Source organism: Dermacentor silvarum, chromosome 3 (assembly GCF_013339745.2).
Source record: "Dermacentor silvarum isolate Dsil-2018 chromosome 3, BIME_Dsil_1.4, whole genome shotgun sequence".
Taxonomy (NCBI): Eukaryota; Metazoa; Arthropoda; class Arachnida; order Ixodida; family Ixodidae; genus Dermacentor; species Dermacentor silvarum.
The window spans coordinates 183842394-183865149 of NC_051156.1; the positions used below are offsets into that span (position 1 = coordinate 183842394).

General features: G+C 48.5%; 1 protein-coding gene across 5 annotated transcripts in view; it reads left to right on the plus strand.

Moving 5' to 3' along the window:
• Window positions 1–22756, plus strand: part of LOC119446224 (small conductance calcium-activated potassium channel protein 2-like) — a 462613-nt gene that overhangs the window by 135170 nt on the left and 304687 nt on the right. The gene's annotated exons all lie outside the window — the stretch shown is intronic.

Sequence of the window (22756 nt, forward strand, 5' to 3'; positions counted from 1 at the left end):
CGCTGCAGACATTCGGTCATGCCCCAACTCAGTGGCAGCCAAATTTCCGCTTCGAGTCTTTCTCCTCTCTTGTAGCCTGCAAATACTTCCGACTCCGTCGGTCCTTGGACAAGTATATAGGCTCTGAACAAACGTCTTTCATACCTATTAGATGAGGATTTTCATTTGACCAATTCGGCTCATATTTGAAACTAACTTTAAAACGTTGCAACATCACGAAGAGAATGTACAGTGGCGCATTAAATTTTAAAGGAGGTCCCCGCTACAGCGGTGCCTGTTTTCTATGTGCCTCTACATCATCGTCTTGCTGCACCGTTTAAAAATCAGTTCCGGACATTTGTTCTTCGTGAATTTGTTGAAAAGCACTCAGCGGTGAAATCCGTAAGGCTCGAAAGTTTATCCTCCTCGCTTCAGTGGACCATGCCTGACATTAGGCGTTGCCCTTTTTTTTTTTTTTTCTTTTTTTTGAGACGGAGGAAACCAGGGACGGGGCTAACACGGACACGTCATTGATCTGATGTGGAGCTGGACGCGTCGTAGGCGCTCGCGTACTGGGATCGTAAAAATATGTGCCACCACCCACCCCATTACCATTTCTACTCCCGAGCCGCCTTATAGAAACACATGCATTATGTGTGATAATTTCATCTCACGAAACAATGAATCAATGAATGAACTGAAGAAAGAACCTTGAGCATCATCTGCGAGTTCTTGAGACCGCTTTTCGGTTATAGTTATCTAGTTAGCCCTAAATGTGAAGGGCGGCATTATGCAGTCGACTTTAAGCGCGCTCTTTTCGGTTCGCCGCCGTCTCAACGATGCCCTTTCTTGAGCGCCTTTTCTTGAACCACTTCATCGCTCGTGCACTGCATAGCCTTCGGTCAGCTCTCGGAAAGGATGCCGGTTTTTATATTGCTCGACTGTGCGCGCACGCTCGCTTTCGGAATATAGAAGTAATAGGGAGACATGGGGTAATATAAGGAGAATATTAAATTTAGCTGACCTTGTAAATTACCCGCCTGGCATAGCGTATAACCGTTTTATTTTTTAATATTCTTCTCGTGCGCCTAGCCTATCGGCATGACGGAAAACAATTTAAATTCAGCCACCTGGTTGCGACGCTGTGTTGAAATTTCTACAAGTATCTATTACGTCACAGACGGTAGCAACGTTTGGCCCAGGCCGGCTTATGACTTGCTACAACGATATTATATGCCGTTCTATAATTATTTTATTTTATTTTTATTTTTTGCTCATGGCATTTGCTGCCGGGATGGCAGCCAAATCCCTAGTCCAAATGGTTGTGCGGTGTAACATACTGCACAACCAGTTTCCAACGCTCGAAAGTGCCACAAAATGAGATACCTAATTTCCAGGGAATAAGGGACGAAAAGGAGCTCTTTCTTTCGTCATATTTCTTGCCCTTGCCATACATGTATAGCAGCTGTTAAGATTCTTGGTAACAACCAATTAGTTGACGTTTATTCGGTTCTTAAGCCTTATTTTATCACGTGTCTAGTAAAGCAACGAACGGGGCTAGGTGGTGGACATTCATGATTGTGTTGCTCTTAGTATTACACTTACGGAAGGAAAAAAAGAACGAACATAAAAGAACTAAAAGTGGACGTACGTGGCGCCACGTACGTCCACTTCTCGTTCTTTTATTTTCGTTTTTTTTTTTTTGTCCTTCCGTGAGTGTAATACTAAGCTCAACACAATCATTAATTATCATGTATCAGTACCTTGTTATCTATAAGCACAGGCAAAAAAAAATTCGGGGGTTTTACGTGTCAAAACCACGATCTGATTAAGAGACTACGCCGTATATTATAGGAGGGGGACTCCGGATTAACGTTGACCACCTGGTGTTCTTTAACGGGCACTTTTGGACATAGCACAGGCAGGTTAACTGGTAATACATATAGTTTGTTACAGTCGTATGGGAAGACTGAAGTGTGTACGAAATTATCGAATAAAGAGCGGGCACTTTTCTGTATATTAGCATGCAAGTATAACATATGTATTTAGAATAAATAATTATTATTATTGCATGTGCTGCTTCCTTGTATTTGTGCTATTCAATTTTTTTTTACTGATTATCCATGTGTATAAATACGATCACCACAAATGGTCTAGTGCTATAAGCGTAGATACGCCTCCGGAAACGAATGTTCCTGATCTTTTCTTTATAACGCTAGCACAGTGTAAAATATCGAGGCCTATTCTAACATGAAGGGCTTACACTGCTGCTCCATATCCTTGTATCCTAAACAGGCTGTGTGCCTGTTAAGTCGAGCGGGAAACCAGCCCATAAAGCTCCTTAACCTTTGCTCCATCGGAGCGCTTAATTGCGTATCGATTTTCTACACCCACTCGACTTGATAAAACATTTTCGACGGAAACAGCGGGGTGCTTCTTCTTCTTTCGAGTGAGACGGACCATTTTGATAACGTGATAGAGCGCAGGCACTATAAATAAGCCATTCCATGTAGGGGGGCACTCGGCTGTGATGCTCTACATGTCGCCACCGTAACAAAGAGATACACGTGGAGCTATTTAATAGCATCGCCTTTTCGATCATCGTGTGCGGAACCTTTGTATTAAGCAGAGATAGGTATAGAACGCGTACGTTCGATTTCACATTTAGCTCGGCTTTCAAGTTAACGGCCAGCAACGCAGTTTGCGACGGCTGGCCGACACTGTAATGAGGGTTTTTTTTTAGCTTGATAATCTACCCTTGTCGAATACTCAGCAGTGCATCGGCGGGCGATTGACGGAGAAACACAATAACGAAGAAGTCATTAGGCTGTCGATCGGTATTCTCTGCAGGAGAGATGTTGATGTCGTTAGTCTTAATCGCTTACTACGTTTGGTGACCTTGCAGATTTCAATTTTACTCCCGAGGTCGCAAAGAGGGGGTGGCGACCACATGGCTTAAACAGCATGATGTGATGGGGTGGCTGGCTTCGCAGCGAAAGCAGCTCAAGAAGACGACCGAGCGGAGGGCGACAAGATAACCTCATGAAGTTTGTGTGTTTGAAATTAGCAAAGGGATTTAATGAGCTAGTGAGCGAACGAGATGTTATGGTGAAAGAATCGACGTCAATCAAAAAAAGTTGCAGTGGCTTAGCTCGGCTATGCCAGGATATACGTAGCGTTAGCAAAGGTTCAGCTGATTATTCTTAGCTTATTCTTAAGATTATTCTTAAGATAAGATTATTCTTATGAGTCAAGCTTCTCCGTTCTTCTGCGCTGTTGAGCAGCATTTGCGCTCTCCTTCTCCATGGCTATACCACACTGGCAAACGCCACTCAGAAGCGCAGCGGCTCCAGCGTAGTGTCAGACGGCGACTGCACAGCGAGCGCGCGCCGGCGCCAGTGCGTCTACCACGGCTACGACGTCACTCCTCTGGAATGCGCAGACTGGCGGCGGTGAGTCGCGCGCGGCGGCGGCGGAGTGTGCGAGGTGCCGGCTCCGGTGGCTCCGGTGCGCAAGCCGTGTGACATCAGTGATCCTTGCGCATGCGCAGCACGGCTCTTGATGTGCCACGCGAAACGGGCTTGGCTAGGCCAGTGTAGCTAACGCTACAAAAACCTATTGTATGTAGTGATAAAGTTGAAGCTTGGGCGAGTTGGTGATTCACCATCGACATGACTGCACAGCGCAAAAGACGAAGACAGAAGAAAGGACACAACACAGCGTCTGTGTTGTGTCCTTTCTTCTGTCCTCGTCTGTTGCGCCATGCAGTCACGTCTGTATTGCATATCGCAAGCCAACATGTTAAGGCATCATAATAATGTGAGCCGACGTCAATCAAAAGGCTATTGTATATCGTAAGCAACCATCTTATAAGGCATCATATAGAAATACGGACCGGCAACCGCGTTCGCGGTGATATCATATTTTGTTTCTTTTCTTTCAATAGCGGGGGCTTCTTGCAATCCCGATTATGCGACGTTTATCAGTGCTCTAATGAAGGTAAAGCAAGCGAAATTCAAACCGCCTCTTTATCGATATGCGAACCCCCTGAGTCCGGGTTGTTTTCATCGGAACGGAAGTTCAACGTCGTTGTGTGCATAAGTAACGTTCGTGACCGCAGTCACGCATCCTTGGGCATAGCAGCACTGGACGGGCGTCTCGTTGTCTTTCGAGCCATCGACCTGTTCGCGAACCAGGCGAACTTGCATGCACAGTCCCCGGATTCGAGAGCGGGAAGCCATTTGTCTCAATCGGGTGCGCGCAGCCCCTGTCGGTTCCCAAAAGAATCGCAATCGATGCCTCGGTCTCCCGAAGCCTACGCCAGAGTCCGGAAATAGAACACAGGCGCGGATACCGCAGCAAATCTATTTCCTATGTGTTCAGTGTTCCCAAAGGGTCGATGTGCGGCTAACCGCACACATTGAGTAAATGACGGCCAGCCTGCTGAGCATGGATTTTCGATAATTACTCTTTAGAATTTTGTTCGTGGTGGTGCGGGCTCGGCGCATACTGCGAGAAAGTGGCCGTGGTGGACGGTGAAATGTTCAGGAAGTTAGAAATCAATCAATCAATCAAGTTTCACTTGCAATTAATTGCACTGGAGGACAAGAACAGGTGCTAAACGGGGAGCAGGACCACAGAAAGGCGTGCGTTATTGGAATATAAGGTCAGAGGCGACGCCCATGCTAGAGTGACTGCGAGCCATCCTCCCACGGCAGAGTTCCAAGGTGGCCGCAACGGTGCACTTAGTGGCAGGCCGGCACATGGGAGAAGCGACGGCAAAAACTCTCCATTGATTGATTGGTTGGTTGATTGGTTGATTGATTAATTGCTTGGTTGGGTGGTTGGTTGATTTATTGATTGATTGATTGGAATCAATGTTTGAAAGCAACATCTGGCTTATGCGAGACGTGGTAAGGAAGGACTACGGACTAATTTTCACCAATCGGTATGTGGCGTGCTGAAGCAGTAGCGTGTTGAGCTGGACTAGTTGGTATATTAGTGAACTTTAAGGAAACGTCACTAAGAACAGGACGGGGGCTGACTAACAACTAATTTTTATTGAGTGTGGAAGTCAAATATATAGGGTGTCCCAGCTAACGTTAGCCCAGACGTTAAACGAAAAAAAAAGAGATTGAGCAAACATGGTTGCAACATACAATCATAAGACCTACGATGTTCGGTCGTCAGACCTGGGACAACCGAACACCGTAGGTTTTGTAATTGTATCTTGCAGCATGCTTTCTGTTTTTAATCGTAATTGTTGTTGTTGTTGTTTTAGCCGCTTGGCTAACCTTAAATGATACACACGATATACTGGACGTACGATATGTACAAGGGAACAAACAAATAGGCACATAAGATATCGAGTTCAACCACGCGTTGGACAGGTACATGATTGCACTCCGGTATTTAACCGCAATGTTTGAAAGCAACATCTGGCCTATGCGATGATGCTTTTATGTCCACTGCAGGCCTTAGTCCTGCAGTGGACATAAACATAGGCTGATGATGATGATTTAACCGCAGCGATCAACCGGTAGTTCTTCAACGAGCAGGTAAATCAAAGCACACGAGCGTTATTGAAATTTGTCCCCATTGAAATAGAAACCACACCTGCTACCTCGTGCCCAGAAATTGAGCTCCATAGATTTTTCACAGCGCCATACCCATGGCGCTACAGAAAAGTGCCATGACGAACGGTCGTAAACGCGCGCACTCTTTGCGCAGCTGAGGTAGATTAAGTTCGCGTAGAGTCTCATCCCACTCCTTCAAATCTCTGCCGCAGTTCTGGCAGTTCACGACAGAGCGCGTCCTCCCTCTGCTCTTACACATTTTAAATACGTAGTAGTAAACGATTCACAGCCTCTACGCGGAATGTTGCTAGAGCGGCGGGCGCCGGCTGATGCCAGCTTGTTCTCGATTCAGAAGGCGTTCAATGGCGGCGGACATGTGGCGCCCCCTGGTGCGCTGTGCGCACACTACACTGCCTATACTGCCAGCGCTATGCTGCCACTTCGCAACCACGACAGATCCGGTAGAACTTGTCATTCCCTTTTTGTCCAGTGTGCGCGAAGATGGCAGCGCAGCGACGTACGTGGACGTGGCGTGCAAGAACAAAGATGACCCGTGTCTGCGGGTGCCTGTGCTGAAGGGGAGTTGTAGTCTGGGAGGCGTTCGCGTACAGCCGGGACAAGTATTCGCGGGACGTCCCAGCCGTTATCATGACGTTCGCATGATGGCGTCCACGCTTCATAGCTTAAACAGCCCATCAGGAGATAATGTAGAGGTGGGTCGATTGGGCCGATATGCGGCTGCTCACCCATTATAGCACTGGGTCAACATGGCGGCCACGTCGGCCGTCTTAACAGATTCCCTATATTATTCGGCCGGGGTTGCCAATAGAAGCAGCGACAGAAATCCGCGCCCCTGAACTCTGGTGGTTCAAGCCATATCACCCTATAGGAAGCGCGGTAGTGCAGTGAGTGAGTACGAACTTTATTGAGGTCCTGAAGAGAAAGAATTAAAGCGGGGCCGGAGGCCCCGCCAATCAATCCAGTGGCTCCACCCAGGTCGGGGCCGGTAGACAGAGTCCTTCGGCGAGGTGTGGTTTACTGGAAATCGTGAAATTCATAAACCCAGATTGACAAACTGTGCCCCGGACGTTAAAGAAACAGACAGGTGCATAGCCACCGCCAATTTTCACGTCCGCATGAATTGCCGGGATAGCAACACCACGGGTCTCGGCTACGACTTTGTATTCGGCTACCACATGAGATGTATTCGCAACCTATTTTAGGCGGGGCGTCGTCGTTCTGGCGTCAGCGCACTTACCTTACAGGCCGCACGATCGATATACAAAATAAACACCTTCGATTATTTGCTAGATTTCCTACGCACGTAGGCGAGCCTTGTTTACTCAGTAATCTATAGCGGCCAACAAGTGGCCGCAGGGATGCTTAAAGGTCAGCTCTACAGGGCCTTCGTTATCCGAATTTCACGCATGCGTCTTTCGTAACTATACGTGTACGGGCGACTGTGACGCCTGTGCACGTACGTTGTGCCTACGCTGAAATGTCAACGTCTGTGACCTAATTCGGCTTACGTTATACGCAAGGAGCCCTTTGCATTATGCCGCAAGTTTGACGGCGCAAATCTCGAAATCGCGGTGCCATCCTCAGAACTCGTTCCAAGTCTTATATATGCCTTGCAATCTCACTAGCTTCAATTAGTGGAGTGAAATATTTGCGGTAAAGTAATTGCTGTAGTTAAAAAGACAAGTATGTGTAATCGTGTTAAGTATTCAATTAAGCATTTTAATTTCTCGAGGGAGTAGTGGCCGCCTCATAGAGAAATTTAGCTCAAGGGCTATAGAATTGTGCTATTTGCCACAGGCAGTCTTAAAAATTCTGGTGCAGCTAAAAATGAAAACACGCTGTAAATGGAGTTGGTGCAAACATATGGCCATCTGTACCACCCCTGCAGATGCATCCCGGTTGCCGGCTCTGTTCTGTACATAATTATGCAACGAAATAACTAACGCCCACCTAAATATCCTCACCGCAACACTTGTACGCCTTAAAGGCCTCATTTCGTTAATAAACCGAATAAGTTCTTTGCATCTGCCTGCCGTTTCGAAGCGAATAATCGAATGCCTACTAGCTCTTTGAGGCGTCCAGGGTGATACGAATTTAAATGTCATCTACTCGAAAACCTACTTGTGACTGCTTTCACTGTTCCTGTGGCAATCAGCGGCCGCAGTTTCTGAGATAGCACCTAGATTGGTTCAGAAGTCAAATAGTCCTTTTTTTTCTTTAATGCAATTTTCACGCATTCGAAGGTACAATTCTATTAGAAATGGGCTCTACATCGTAACCTATACTCGAACTAAAACCCCACGGTCCATATTTCAGTCGCAATATAGTAATGCGTTACCGAGAGCGGCATGAAATAAACTAGACGAACTGTCCACGCTTAATGAAATAAACGCCGCTCGACGAGGATCGCAAAGGTGCGCCACGAATAAGCTGTCAATGCGTTCCATGTGGTTGTCATTAAAAAAAAAAGAATAACTTCTGCGAACGTTTGTCGGTTGGATAACACATGTAGTGCCAAAGAAGTTCGCTTTTTTTTCTTTCTTTTTTATTTGTCCATCTGCATATTTCCCGTTTCTTTAGTTTTCTATTCGCTTAGCGCAGCCGCTTCGGGAGCGTTATAACATTGCACGAAGACAAATAAACAGTTGACCTTCGGAGATAATGACGCAGCTCATGATAGAGATCATGGTGATATTCAGCGTCCCCTAACGTAGTGCGTTTTCATGTTTAAACTCATGTAATGCATGTCTTCAGTTATCGGTAAATTGCGTCACGTAGGCAGCCGTAGGTCATATATGTTGACATTTCGGGGGTAGATGCTGTTTGTCCGCGGCTCGTTCGCCTGTTCACGTACAGTGTGACGCGCGATCGTGTAGTTCATGTGCTGACGGTCGGCAGAACTGACTTTTTAGTATTCCGGCGCACGCAGCGTCGACCGCAAAATCACAAAGTAAACAAGGCCAGCTTCACGTGCTTGCATAACAAAGTTAGCAAATCATCGGAACTGTTTACCTTTTAAATCGGTCGGATGGCCTACGTACGAGGCGAGCAACGGCCCTACGCAAAACTGAGCGGTTTATCTTACTGTAGAAAAATAACGGGCGCCTAACGAGAAACTGGGGCGTGCGGCAAGGCCCGACCGACATGGCGGCTACTTGCGGGATGGCACTTGGTGTTGCATGTTGCTCCGGTAGGCTATGTTTGAATCAGTTAAAAAGAGAGAGAGAGAGAAACGGGGTGGTAAATGCAGAGAGGTTAACTGAAAGGATATTCTGGTTTGCTACCCTGCACTGGGCGAAGTGTAAAAAAAAGTAAAGACGGAATTAATGGCAGAGAGCTAAAGGAAAGACACGAAAATAAAGAGAGGAGATGGGGGAAGAGAGGAGAGGGGGGGGGTATAAGGAAGACAGGGTTGTCAACCAGTCAAGAGTCCAGTTGGCTACCCTACGCTGGGGGAAGGGAGAAGGGTAAGAGAAAGGCGGAGGAGAGAGAGGGGGGTAGAGACGTGCACAGACAGTACTACAGAGTCGAAGGCGCTCCTACAAACCAGATGCTCCCAGAAAGCACAAAACTGCCTTCACTGCCTTCTGAGCCGATGGTCGGTGGGGACGGTGTTCTAGTCTAGTCTGTTCACTCAGAGGACGATCATCTAGGTTCCTGAATGCGTTGAACATAGATTGTCTTTCTCCTTCGAATTGAGGACAGCGGCACAATAAGTGGACGTCCGTGAAAACTATATAGTCTCTCAGGAATGCAAAAAACTTCAAGAGGGCCTTGACCTACTTGCGGTGGGACGACTGTATAGGCCGGTGTTCCAGGACTGTCTGCTCCGAAAGCGGCCGGTCGTCAAGACGGGCCAGCACAGCCGCGAGTGACTGCCTGTGTGCGCTGTATCGGGGACAACGGCAAAGAACGTGTTCAATTGTTTCCTTGCTGCCGCAATGGTCACACGCAGCACTGATTTATGTTTTGATGACCAAAGCGAATAATTTCGTAAATGCGACGCCAAGTCACAGTCGACAATTACTGTTGTCTCGGGTCGGGATAGTCCAGGTTGAGGACGCAGTCGAAGACAGGGGTCCAGTCAAGGCAGACGTGTGTGCTGAAAATTAGGTGTGTTCCACAACAATTATGTGACATCATTCGCAAGCACTCGAAGTTTCGCTGCTGCATCTGTTCTTCACAGCGGCATTGATTCCTACACGCCATCTTCATGAGCAGATCGAGCAGGTTAATCGGCATCTACATGGCCCATTACGCCACACTGGTTAGGGTGCCACTGAAATGTGACCGTGATGTCCTTCCCGACGAGATGATCAAGATGCCATCGAATTTCTAGAACTAGTTGTTTGTAGGGTCCACGGTGTAAGGCGGAAAGTAAGCAATGTAAAGCTGCCTTTGAGTCACTGAAAACGCTCCATCTTTTAGGTGGTTCCTCACGAATTATGTGAAGTGCGCTATGAAGAGCATCAAGCTCCGCGGCTGTCGATGTCGTCCGGTGAGATGCCTTAAAATTTGCTGTGAGAGGGAGGAACAGAAGAGCTCGCACGGAGAGCCTTGAGCCACACTCATGCACTCTCTCTCTCATCACACACACACACGCGCGCAGACACGCATGCACACAGACACGTAGCGGAGGCTTTGTAAGCCAGAATAGATGCGAGATTTTGTATCCCGCACCAAGGGCCCGTGATGCCAAAGATTGTGGTAGCGCCTTCTCTGGGGTAGGCAAGTACTTATGAATAAGATGAGGGCACACCGCATCCGAAATTATTGGGAAACACTGCGAAATTCTAGCCCAGAAAAAAAAAAGATGAAATACGCAGCAATACTGCAAACTCCGTGACGTGACACCGACGTCATTGGCACCGTCTTACGGGGACGAATATACGCAGCAATACTGCAAACTCCGTGACGTGACACCGACGTCATTGGCACCGTCTTATGGGGACGAAATTTTGGTAATGTGCTTGGCATTCGTTTTATCGGCCAACACTGAACTTTTTTTCCTAGAGGAATTCATGTAGTGAGTCTGAAAAAAAAACTCCACTCTACTAACCTAACCTAATTTAAAGCCTCTAATTAAACACTCTAGAAAAAGCGAAATGCCAACAGTTGGCATCTATGCGAACTACTGGACATTTAGTTTTTCGCACGCGTATTATGAAAGGATACAGTCCGTCGTTTTAGCCCAGTAATGTGCCTCTCCCGAACTCCGTGTACATTTATGTGAGCGAAAAGTTCACCGTTCACGGATAACACAAAGGTCAAACTTCACGGACTTTGTTCGGCTATTGACGACAGCACCAAAGCTTTTGCCAACAGCGCAGCACAGAGCGAACGTCATCGGCGGATTGTTCGGTATCCATGCACCCTACATTATGAAAGGGCTGCCGTAGCAGGTTAGCGCTGACGCAGGCGTTACTGGTGGAAGAGGGAGGGAGGTAGGGAGGGATGGGTGGTGACTCTATTCCGCCATCGCTATTGCGTAAGCGTTTGGGCGTAGTTAATTTCCGTCCGACAGAGCAGTAGCCGGGTGGGAGACGTACATTCGCTTTAATTAAGTCGCGGAGTGACACCGGGTTCCGCGGAATTTCTCACTCTCTTTCGGACAGGTGTCGTCCACCTTATAGAGCCAGACGTGTTTATAGCGTGGGCGCGCATCCCTTTTCATAGCTTGCTAATTAGGACACGCCTCACTCTCTAGGAATGTGACTCCGCTTTTGTGTGCGCCCGCATTGCTTTGTTGGGCCTCTACGTGGGTCCTTCGTCCACGGCGGGATTAATTGCGCGATTCCATCCGCACCTCGTGCCCGTTACTACAATGCCAAGACTTATACGCGGACTTGGGCGTCTCTCGCGAATGCGGATCTGGTTCAACAGAGCTTGTGCTCCATTACGTCACCTTCTGACGCTGCCGACGTAAATGAGCTCGGTGTCTGAGAACCGAGTCGGACCGTTTCTTTATTGGTTCAGCGGTCTCACGGTGCGGATATTACGTAACTAAGGCCTAATTGTGCACCGAGATGGCTGGAGCAAGAATAAGCTTGCGATTGCGCAAGACGGCGCTTTCTCCGCAAAGTACAGGTTGCGGATGATGGACTTACATATATTTTTTTATTTATTATACCTCAAGGGTCCCGCGAGGGACATTACATGAGGGGTGGGTACAGAGGATAGAACATAATTACAGTAAAATTGGTGAATACAGGTCAAATGAATACAAGTCAGTTAGCGAATACAAGGCAGGAAAAAATAAAATAATAATGATGCGCAGCAGTGTACACTGCTGCTGCATTTCACAGTTACCTAACGCTTTTTAACAGCTATTAAAATGCCCCATCGCATGCGCTATTAATCCTCATTTCACTCTACGCCCTCAGGCGCGTGCTGTCTCGCTAAGACGGATGTCTCTTCCAGACATCGGTATTTGCTGCACATTTAATCAGTTAGTTCAAACGCTCTTGAAAGACCTAGACGAAGCAAATATGGCGTCCTTGATTCCATTTTTGTGCCCTGATGCTCCCGTCTTTTTAGGTGCCTTTTGGGCCGGTGGGACTCGAACGCTTTCATCATGGGTCGTTTGCGTTCATTATCTCCAGATATACAGATGCATCTACCAGCAGGGTTGTAACGACGTGAACAGACCATACTGTACCGTCTTTGGCTAAGCGTAGGATATGCCTTCCTTGTCGGAATGGCCAACAGCCCCACGTGCGACACATGCGGCTGCGATGAGAACCTCGCACACATGTATTAGGGTGGGTATGCCACTGCACCAAGGGCACTTGGCCCTATAGCGAGTGGGATACATGGCGTTTAGCATCTTTAGATGGGGGAATACCCCGGTCTGTATTTTGCGCCAATCGGTAGCTTCTTCCCCGCTAAGTTGTGGGTGAGGCGGCGGGTATTTTCTGCGGAGTCCGCGCTGATGACCAAGGATGTCTTTGACATTTAAATTGATCGGATTTTGTGAGGGATAGTGTGAGGGGTTGGGGTTCGAAGAGGACGCCATCGCTCGGTTAGTATACCCTCGAGCTAACGCGTTAGCCTGTTCGTTCCCCTGTACCCCCGCGTGTCCCAGGCACCAGAGTAGGCGATGGCGGTGGTTGAACAATTTGGGGATAATAGTGAGGCAAGCCGCAGTCACGTGCCCCTGAAAAACATGCAACATGTCTCCCGGGAGTCAGTGACCACGACCGAGTCCCTTTCCGAACGCTGCGCCTGAGCGAGGGCGATCTCCACTGCTAACATTTCGGCCGAGGTGGGGGAGCCGCCGTGGCCGACGCGGTTATTTGCTGCTGGCAGATCACGTTCACGACTGCCAGGGCGTACCTCCTTTGGTAGCGCTGCCCAGTCGCCACTGCATACGCAGCTGCGTCCGTGTAGTACGTATTGTACCTATTGGAATACATCGATTGAATATGTTTTGCGCATGCTTTGCGCCTTTCCTTTTTGTACTCGGGATGCATGTTCTTGGGAATTCAAGCTACTGTAATTTTGGATCTCACCGAAGGAGGGAGAGGTACGGCCTGTTCGGTGAGATAAATGGGGTATGCTGGGATATTGAGCCGAGCCAATATTGCCCTACCAGTTTTTGTGAAGCTGAGGCGCTCCCTCTGTCTCATCAGAGTGGCCTGTTCGTCGAAAGAATTGTGTACTCCCAAAGCTAGCATGCGCTCCGTGGAGGTATATTTAGGCAAGCTCAGAGCCGCCTTGAAAGCATGTTCGAATTATCGTGTTGGCCTGCCTTTCCTCTTCCCTGTTCAGGATTTGGTATGGCAAGCCATATGTGATTCGACTAATCACTAAGGCCTGTACGAGCCTTAGGGTATCGTTTTCTCGCATTCCCGCCTTTCTTTACGTCACTCGACGGATCATTTGGGCTATGTTGTGGGTTTCAGAGCGACGGAAGAGCAGCACAGACGCTCAAAACCCTCAAATCCGCAATCCCAGCGGTAGGATGTCCCAGCTCCTTTTTTTTTACTTTTTTTGGGGGGGGGGGGGGGGGGGGGGCTTCAGCATGGTGTGGGGTGGGAGCGGAGGGCTCCGGTTTCAACGCGTCCCGTCGCGCACCTACAGCCCAGCCAGGCGCGCTCTCGAATACCCGCGACCGCCACCGTCTGAACCGTCCCCGGCACCTCGAGAAGTAAATTGAGCGCGCGATCAATTGTCCTCCAGCGTGCTCTTATGTTTGCCAATGGGTCGCACGTGCCCTCTGTCTCTCTCTCTATCTCCTTTCCCTCCGCTATGCCCACAGCCTCACCGCCATACTCCGTTCGTCGCCTCTGTCTGCACTCCCAATGGCCCGCGGGCCCGATTTAGATGCGTGGAACCGCAGCAGCGGTCCGCTTCCAGCGGCCGTACTTGCTTACGACCCCCCTCGCCTTTCACCATCGTCGGATGACGCGAAAGTCGTCGCGAAGGGAGAATTTACTCACCGTGCCAGCAGCGAACCTCCGACTAGGATGCTTCAGTCGTCCCGTTCCACACGCACCACTCGGTGCTGGGCCGAACCAATTACCATGCACGGCGGTGCTCGTTCAGTAATCAAGACCCTTAGTCTTACCTCCCCCCCCCCTCACGTCTCCCCCTCACCTCGCACACCTCGCTACACTCTCTCTACCCGCTTCACTGTCCCTGCTGCAAGCAATGCTAAAACTTCACGCAAGAGCACCACGTGCATAAAGGAGCCTCGCTACATCTTAACTGTACAAAACTTTCTTTCTTTCTTTCTTTCTTTCTTTCTTTCTTTCTTTCTTTCTTTCTTTCTTTCTTTCTTTCTTTCTTTCTTTCTTTCTTTCTTTCTTTCTTTCTTTCTTTCTTTTACGGTTTGTCCAGGCCAGGCACTTGTAATGTCCCAAAGTATACTAACGGTCCGTGCTCACCAACGGGTCACCTGTGCGCGAGGCTCTGTGTAGTGCGAGAGCGCGGCTTCCAAGCCTTGAAATGAGCTTGCGCGCTCGCTGCTGCTGTGCGGGTTCTCAGTCGCCAAGAAAGAGCGTGCCGCGACTGTGTGGCGTCACCGACGGACATAGATATAAATCCTTTCAAACATTTCTGACAGCCGAATGAAAACGCGTCCTCACTATTCCGAACGTGCAAAGAAGGAAATAAAAGAACGAAATGAAGAGCGACGCATCTTTTCTTCAAAAAACCATCACGCAATGTAAGGTTTAGCGCCGCACATGGCGTGCGTAGTACGTGAATCTTGCAAGTGATGCACTTTACGCGCTCGTGCGTCTTACGCCGAGTACGTGTAGGAAGCTTGGCTTCTTTGGTAATGGGATTGGCCGACGGCTTCGCTGTTTGCGAGACGAAACTGTTTCACCGAGGCCTTGTGTAGTACCGAACGCAGTGCTGCAGGACTGCCCTTACCAATCCATTCCTCGAGGCCGTTCAAGGCCGGCAGTAAAAAACTGGCTGGCTGGCCACTGAAAGCAAAAAGAGGGGGGCGGGGGGGGGGGGGGGGGGGGAGCGTTCTTGGGCTCCGTCCTGCTCTGGCTTGCTATAGCAAGATAAATTCGAGCCATTCTGTTGTGTGTGCCTGCATCTCGAGAAGTTCGGTCAGTGAGACGCTGGGGAGCACGACCCCTTTCGAGACGAGGAAGCTGGGTCGTAAATGAGAGACGTGGAGTGAAACAGACGCGTACATTGGAATGTTAGAAGCCCGATGGTTTAGGGCGATGTACACTATCCGGACTGCATCCTGAGCGTCACGGTTTTCCTCCAGTAAGACACAGTATGCGGGTGAGAGTGTAGAATCGAATCGTTCCTTCGTATTCTCGTTGTTCCTAATTGATGTTCCCAGACGTCCTCACTCTGTCGCTGGTCTTTCTCGTCAAGCCTAACCCAGCGTTTGAATGCCGTAATTGCATTGTATCCTAATGCGATGAAAGTAGGCCCTGCGCCGTGGCTACAACGTGTTACACTCCTTACGAGCGCACTCCAGAAGTGAACAGTGTAGTAGACGACGCTCGCACTGGAGAGTACTCTCTACGTTTGTGCACACTATCGACGGTCTCGCCGCTTCTCGCCGTCATAAGGCGCTGATATGCCGTGCGGTCGACACTCATGCGGTATTAAAAAATCCGGGTGGCTGTTCGTTTAGGAGGTATGAGATAAAAATAGAAATGGAAAGTCATTCACTCAGGGGTTGTACATATATGGCTCAAGTCGCGATTGTTCTGGAACGCACGAAGACACTGACTCCAGTAGACACTCCACGTGCCGTAATGGAGAGAATTGAGAAAATACCCACGTGCGTAGTGCTAAACTCCGGGAAGCTTGTTAAAAACTACTCAGGCGGCGCCCTCTGCGCAGTCATTCAAAGAAAGCTATCAAAGCACAGGAATAAAAATCAAATAAGAGTAAGGAACAAAAATAGAGGGAGTCGGCTGTAACGGTGAAACGAAAGTTTCCACACCTTTGACTTAGGACGGAGCTTGTCTGCTATATACATTTTTTTGGGGAAAAAAGGGTTCTTGGTTAAAAATAGCAAATCGACTTTTCAGAGGGCGAAGCCGAAGGCATTTGAGTTTCTTCTTTGTCGTCGTTTCAGCGTACGCGCCAATCGGATCCGATTTACACCGTGCGATGCACGAATGTGTGCCTTTCCCGATTTAGCCTCTGGCGATGCGTGTCACTGTGCAAAGGTGATGAGACGGCCTAGTCCTTTCACAGACTCGAGAAAGTGAACCTATTTTCTTTTTATTCGCAGCTTAACTTTTATAGGATACGGGTGAAACAGAAATGTTAAAGGGCAACTCGTAATTGCCAATTTGAAAGGCGAAATCTGCTACGATCCACACGTTCTCTCTTAGACGACGGTTGTCCTGCGTGTGCTCTTGTTGGCGCTTCATTGAAAACGAAAAAAAAAAGCGATGAATATAGAAGACGTCGATCATAGAAGCAAGAAAGAATAGGAATAGAGGCGTTTAGCAGTGCACTTACGTTGTCTGACGTATCTCGGCTTTCAGCGGACGTTTTCACTCGTATAAAGGTTCTTTCACTCGTATACATGTTCTTCGTTGGAACTGAACTTTCTGCTGGCTGTGTTCACAAGTGTGCCGGGACTCGGCGCTCTTGTTCGACTCTAAAGCAACTGAGCCCACCATGGCGTCTCAATTGCTTTAGAGTTCTGGTGCGAAGCACAAATCCACAGGCGCATGATGTCAAGGCCTTTCTAAGATTGGATCCACCCGCGGGCTAACGTTAGAGAGACGCTCAACTCGCCCTAGCTTCTCTTAGTAAGGTTCTCTTAGTAAGCCATACTTCTCCCATTCCGTTATTGACTTCCCCAAATAGGCCTCGAGCAGTAATTCGAATATTGCTATAGCAGTTATATTGACACTCCAGGCGCATTTCCGCCGCCGTCGTCGCCGTCGCCGTGACGTTCCGTAAGAAGTCTAAGTGCGTTAACATCGCGGCTGCACGCCGTATTCTGTGGGTGTGAGTGAAAGTGTGCGACGGTGAGCCTATGATCGTGGATCGATCTCGCGAGCGCAAGGCAGGGATGCGGGGACGGAGTGCGTCGTCTACCATCGCGCGCTAGGCACGGAGAGGTGGGGGTAGAGGAGAGGGCGGTTACTCCGGCGGCGGCTGCCTAGGCAGAGGTTGAGCGCGGCTGGGCGGGCCCTGTCTTGAAAGCGATCTGCGATGGTTTCAGAGTTTAGTCGCGCCGTGGGCCTATGGCTTCGAGTGCGCTGTGTTCTCGCCGCTTAGTGCGCGTTGAAGCGATAGGCAGCACGAAGGGTGATTTGCTCGCTGCCGTTCCGGCTTTTCCTCACGCCACCGTTTTGACGGCGAGTGTACGCGGTCATCGAGTGAAATGTGTTCATGATGGCCTGTGCGTGCCTGACACCATGCTTGCTAATCTAGTTAGTAAGCGAATGTTTCCAAGTTTATCGGACCGTTAGAACTGCAATCTTTACTTCATATAGCACTCTAATAATTTGCTGTTGATGCTTTGCCTTTCGGGCGAAACTGAAACATTTTATTTCTGATCGCTGTCCGCGTACATTTGCGTCCTGAGTGCTAGGAGGGAGAGAGACAGTAAACTTTACTGCATAAAGGAAGGGTTGTTGGGAGCGTTGGTTGGGGGGAGCCCTCACTCTGGGGCTTCTATGAGGACACTTGCGAAGTCCATTGCCCTATGGACTATCATGCGCCGGAAATACTGTAGCGAACGTAATGATTAAACTGCTTTCCTATTATAACCGATTCGACTATTGTGAAAAAAGCTAATACGAGAATGGCACCCGCCGCGGCGGATCAGTGACTATGGTGCCTTCTTCTGAGCAAGAGGTAGCGGGTCTGACTCCTAGCCAAGATGGCCGCACTCCTAAGGATAAAAACAATCGTGCACGTGAAATAACTCGGCATGGTCAAAGTCAATCCGAAGCCCTTCACAAGGGCGTCCCTCATAGCTCCCGTGTTGCTCGGGCAATTTATCCTTCAGGAAGAAGAAGTCAGTTTGCTGACTGGCGTACTATATGCCTTACATCGCGCGCCGGGCTTCTCCCATTTGTATTCATTCATCACGACGAATGAAGTTAATTTGTTGATTTTTCCTAACTCCTAATTACTCGCGGACAGGTCACACGCACCGGGGAATAAACGAAAAGCAGTGCAACTGTGTAATATGTAACCGATAGGTGCTTAGCGTTTACTACTAGTGCCGCCAAGTCGCTAACCTCTTCGGAAAGGTACCAGGCCTTTCCCTTGTCCTCCTAAGCTCCTGTCACAGGAAAACAAAACTGGCCCATCGGCAGTTAATTCCAGCCGCTAATTGAAACAACCGGGGGCGACTATTGCTGTAGATTCGAACGTGTGCGTTGGATTGGTGCAAGTTTTATTTTTCTGTTAGTTAATCTTCGCGATAGCGACGTCACGGAGCTCATGTTTACCAAATTAAGGGCGTGTACACATCGTTATTATACAAGAGCGCTACAACTATACCCACAGCTCTGTGATGGTTAGCTGACGCCTGCTTTAGCTTTCATAACCCCGCCTGAATAAGAAAGGCAGCGCGTGTAGACATTATTCCTCTAATGGCGCTGTGCTGGACGTAGAGAGCGTCTATAGCCAAGCAGACGACGGTGAGGACACAAGCAGGCGCGTTATGTTAAGAAGACCTCCAGCGTATATTACGCGTAGGCTATACGTCACACAGAACGCGTGCTATCAGATGAGCGTCCTTTCTTGTTTCTTTTGTCCCACAGCGTGGTGGGCGACTAATTAAGCGGCTTCCGCCTAACCGCATGCTGCTGCGCTCAAGCTATAGCTGTGTCCTGTTTTTTTACACTGCCCTATTGGTACCAAAAAAGAGAAAATACTTTTCCTCGCGAAGACGTAACGGTGCAGAAAACGCAGAGGTCGACCTCTTCAGTAGCTCTTGGATATCTATGGGAGATTAGGAAGGGCAGTCCTGAGCTTGGAGAGATAAAAAAATAAAATCAACGAAGGGAGATTCTGAATGGAACCTCACGCTGTGAGGATGGCAAAGTTTCACTCGAGAACGCCCTCACCTTTGCTCGCCGCTCATTAAGGGGCTCCCCGTTTTTCGCGAAAGTCCGCGGCTCCCAGTGGACGTGCTTGCAGATTTTTCAAGATTCCTGCCGCGTGAGCAAATATTAGAGTGCTTCCTACTTTCGTGCGAGTTGCGAGTCGAAAGCTGGGTCCCAAGTTTTCCTTCGTTTTGCTTTACTGTGAGGTTCTTCTTTACAAAGGCTCTGTGAAACGCACGCGAAGAGTGCTGTTCTTTTTTATTTTATTTATTTTTTATACTGCAGAATGTTCTATTCCTTACAAAATATTCTGACGTGGACATTTCTACATCTCCATTGTGGGCGTTTGCATGAATGCGACAGTTGGGAATCGCATTTATTTAATTAGCAAGACAAAGAGGGGGGGGGGGGGGGGGAGAGAAAGGAAAGAGGCGGGGGTGTTATGCAGAAAAGCGTCTTGTTAGCTACCCTACACTGGTGGAAGGTAAAAGGGGAATAGAAAGGTGAGAGAGAGAGAGAGAGATGAAAGAAATAACGGTGGTGAATGCGTGTGCGCACGTAGACGGCTCCACGCAGTCGCCCTCGAGAAACACAAAATTGCCTTCACGGCTTTGTGGGCCGACGAGGGATTGGAATGGTGTTCGAGTAGCACCTGCACGGACGACGGCCCATCATCCAGTTCTCGCAATGCACTGGAGGGTAGGTGTTTCGCTTTGTGGCCGAAATCTAGGACAGGGGGGCGATAAATGTTCGACGTCCTCTTCTCAGCCGCGGACATCGCACGCAGCACTGTCGGTCGTTCCAATCAGCGTAGTGCAAGTTTTCTCGAAGCCAACTTCTAGCGATAGCCTATACAGAAGCGATGATTGAGGCCAGCGAAGTGAGCACACGGTCCCTGCTTCGATTCCCGGCCTCGGCTGTGGTGTTCCGATGGAGGCAGAATGCAAAACCACTCGCGTACCGTGCTTATGACCTATGCGGTAAAGAATCCTCCGGTGGTCAAAAAAAAAGAAAGAAAGAAAAAACCATAATTTCTGATTCCTCGACTACGCCGTCCCTCATACACCGCTTTGCAAAGTCGGGGCGCATGACCAGCATAATTTACTTTAGTTTTAGTTTAAGGTTAACAAACGAAGATGCAGTAACCCTTAGAGGTGTGATGACGCGGGCAATTTGGTGTTACTCTGATGAGCACGGGCTCCGCTGTTGAGTTCTCGACTATGGTGGCTGCATTTTATGGAAGGCAGAGTGGGACTCCCGTGTATTTAGATTTAGATGAACGTTAAAGGTGATCGGAAGGGGTTCGGAAGAGTCTAATAAACATAGTCTAATGTAACACCAGTACTTGCTCTCACACGTGTAGCCTCGCTAGATATGATTATTCGCTCGTATATCAGCGATAAGTTCCTAAGTTTATTAAAATTGACTATATTTCGTTAAGCTTGTCAAGAATCAACAGTTGTGCAGAAGTTCTTGCACCCACGGTGCCGATATTGTAATAAGGGGAACGGAATTCCGACGTATCATGTGTACCTCTCGCATCAATGCCGTATTTAAGGCCCCGTCCTGTAGTCCCCTGCGCTCATGAGGCGGCATCATCGTATTGTTCTGTGTGGTCAAAGAGGTGCAAGTTTCGAAAATGCCTTTTCCTGACCGTTGTCTTTTACAGCGAAAGTGTATGTGGCTAGCCGACTTCTCCGTCTGTCACCTGCACGCCGACAACTATCATCGGCAATAGCTCGAGCGTCGTCGTCTTCTTGCGCAGCTGGCTCGTTAATTGGCCCCCCTCGGTGCAACCACGCGAACGCGCTCGTGCCACTGCTCCCGCGTTCGTCGTTGTCGTCTTCTTCCACAGCTGGCTCCGGTGCCACTCATCATTCCAGTGCAGAATTTCACGTCTGTCGTCGTAATGGGTAGGCCCCGTTTACGGCGGTATGAGCCATTGCTTAAGGGGGTATGAGCCATTCATTGTCTTAAGTGACGGACAGATTTAACTTTGAAGCAATTTCATTTTGAAGAATCGCAAGCGGCCATGCCGGGCGAATGCTGCTGACCACGCCGCCGAGCAAACTCGAAACATTGAACGAAAGCGACAACCGCGGACTGCAGGCATACCGTCAGTGACGTCGCTTTCTCCGTCGAAGCCGAACGTGTGTGTAACCTCATTAAGAAACACAAAGACGTAGCCAATGATTGAGAAATACTTTCATGAACCGTCGGGATTAACCCAGTGATAAACACCGGGGCCGCAAGTTTCAGCTTCGCTGGTTAATCATCTGTACGAAGTGCTTGGGCGATGATTTTTTTTTTCTTCGGTTATACGTTGGTCGGTGCTGTTGAAATATATTCCCGCAAGTTATTCAGCACAGTGGAACTACACCTCCGGTTAGTGCAACATTTCCAGCGAGGCAAATGTCTTTTTCTCCCGGCTCTGCAGGTCTCCTAAACGAGACACCTCCTTTGCCGTCCGGAACACTTTAAAGCAGGCGCTGTTTACGGTTGCTCCTATACAGTGGTATTAGGAAACGCGTGCGCGGTGCCAAGCCTCGTTCTTTGGTTCGTTTCCAAGCCGTAATGGGCTGTTACAAAATGCAATTTCGAGAATGCGGTCGCGCAAATGCTGTGTGTACGACTTCGAGCGCGGTGCGCTTAGTTCTAAATCTCGCGAGCATAACAGTGAAGCATTGTTGTCCGTGCACCACTAAGTGTCATTTTTTTTTTTTTTTTAGGTGGCCGTTACGAGTCTGTTTATACGTTTTCTGATTTTGTATTCGCGCTCTACAAGGTGTCTCTCCTAACTTTAGCCTAAGCTTTTGAACGAAATGAAAAGAAGAAAAAAAAAAGAGGTTAAAAAAGCACGGTGCAAGATATAATTATAAGACCTACAGTGTTCACCATATGTCTTAAACTCTTGTCTTGCACCGTGTTTTATTCAATCTTCTTTTTCGTTGAAGAGCTTGACTAAAGTTAGCTGGGACTCCCCTGTATACAGGGTGTTTCAGCGAACACTTTCAAAAATTCTTGAAGGTTGCCTGTGGCATATAGCACAATTCTAGTTCATGAGCTGGTCTACTCGAAGAGGCTGACACTACTTGCACAAGAAATAGACATGCATAATGGAATAATTAATAAATCTTAATAAAACGTCGCTTTATGCATTGAATCACAAAATTAATTGGAACGCCAATGCATTTCTCCGCAAAGTTAGGGAATTAATATCTCGAAACTGGTGTCATCCTGAGAATTAATTCCAAGTGGATTCGCCTTGCGAACTTTACGGCTACAATTTGTAAATTGCAATATGGGCCATCCGGTAATTAGTTAAAAACTTAATTAGTGAATTTTTGTTGATTAGTCGATTATGCATTTCAATTTTTTGTGCAAGTAATGTCCGTCTCTTCGAGTAGACCAGCTCATTAACCAGAATTGGGCTATCTGCCACAGGCAACCTTAAATAAATTTTGAAAGTGTTCGCTGAAACACCCTGTATGTATGTCCGTGCCTAACAGTAGAGATGATGGTTAATTAATATTGTCACGCGGTGCCGGAACGGCGGAGCTGAAGCAGGATAAAAAGGTGAACGGCGCGAGGCACTGGGGATCGCCTGCCTCCGGATCGTCTCATGTCTCTTTTCCGCCGTTTCTCAATGTTCGCACTGTAAATAAAGCCAAC